Source organism: Arachis duranensis, chromosome 7 (genome assembly GCF_000817695.3).
Source record: "Arachis duranensis cultivar V14167 chromosome 7, aradu.V14167.gnm2.J7QH, whole genome shotgun sequence".
NCBI lineage: Eukaryota > Viridiplantae > Streptophyta > Magnoliopsida > Fabales > Fabaceae > Arachis > Arachis duranensis.
In genome coordinates this window covers 39632903-39634471 of record NC_029778.3, presented here as the reverse complement: position 1 = coordinate 39634471, position 1569 = coordinate 39632903, and positions in this window count along the sequence as shown.

The window sequence follows — 1569 nt, the reverse complement described above, 5'->3', positions numbered from 1 at the left end:
TTGGCGTTAAACGCCGGGCTGATGCCCATTTCTAGCATTTGACGCCAACTTCTAGCCCTTTCCTGGCGTTTAACGCCAGTCTGGTGCCCCTTTCTGGCGTTAAACGCCCAGAATGGTGCCAGACTGGGCGTTAAATGCCCATTTGCTACCCTTACTGGCGTTTAAACGCCAGCAGGTTCTTCCTCCAGGGTGTGCTATTTTTCTTTCTATTTTTCATTTTGTTTTTGCTTTTTCAATTGATTTTGTGACTTCTCATGATCATCAACCTACAGAAAACATAAAATAACAAAGGAAAAATAGATAAATATAACATTGGGTTGCCTCCCAACAAGCGCTTCTTTAATGTCAGTAGCTTGACAGTGGGCTCTCATGGAGCCTCACAGATGCTCAAAGCAATGTTGGAACCTCCCAACACCAAACTTAGAGTTTGAATGTGGGGGTTCAACACCAAACTTAGAATTTGGTTGTGGCCTCCCAACACCAAACTTTGAGTTTGATTGTAGGGGCTCTGTTTGACTCTGTTTTGAGAGAAGCTCTTCATGCTTCCTCTCCATGGTGACAGAGGGATATCCTTGAACATTAAACACAAGGGATTCTTCATTCATTTGAATGATCAGTTCTCCTCTGTCCACATTAATCACAGCCTTTGCTGTGGCTAGGAAGGGCCTGCCAAGGATGATGCATTCATCCATGCACTTCCCAGTCTCTAAGACTATAAAATCCGCAGGGATGTAATGGTCTTCAACCTTTACCAGAACATCCTCTACAAGTCCATAAGCTTGTTTTCTTGAATTGTCTGCCATCTCTAGTGAGATTCTTGCAGCTTGTACCTCAAAGATTCCTAGCTTCTCCATTACAGAGAGAGGCATGAGGTTTATACTTGACCCTAAGTCACATAGAGCCTTCTTAAAGGTCATGGTGCCTATGGTACAAGGTATTGAGAACTTCCCAGGATCTTGTCTCTTTTGAGGTAGTTTCTGCCTAGACAAGTCATCGAATTCTTTGGTGAGCAAAGGGGGTTCATCCTCCCAAGTCTCATTACCAAATAACTTGTCATTTAGCTTCATGATTGCTCCAAGGTATTTAGGAACTTGCTCTTCAGTGACATACTCATCCTCTTCAGAGGAAGAATACTCATCAGAGCTCATGAATGGCAGAAGTAAATTCAATGGAATCTCTATGGTCTCAGTGGGAGCCTCAGATTTCCATGGTTCCTCATTAAAGAACTCATTGGAGGCCAGTGGACGTCCATTGAGGTCTTCCTCAGTGGCGTTCACTGCCTCTCCCTCCTCTCCAAATTCGGACATGTAGGTCATGTTAATGGCCTTGCACTCTCCTTTTGGATTCTCTTCTGTATTGCTTGGAAGAGTGGTAGGAGGGAGTTCAGTAATTTTCTTACTCAGCTGACCCACTTGTGCTTCCAAGTTCCTAATGGAGGACCTTGTTTCAGTCATGAAACTTTGAGTGGTTTTGATTAGATCAGAGACTATGGTTGCTAAGTCAGAGTGGCTCTGCTTAGATTTCTCTGTCTGTTGCTGAGAAGATGATGGAAAAGGCTTGCCATTGCTA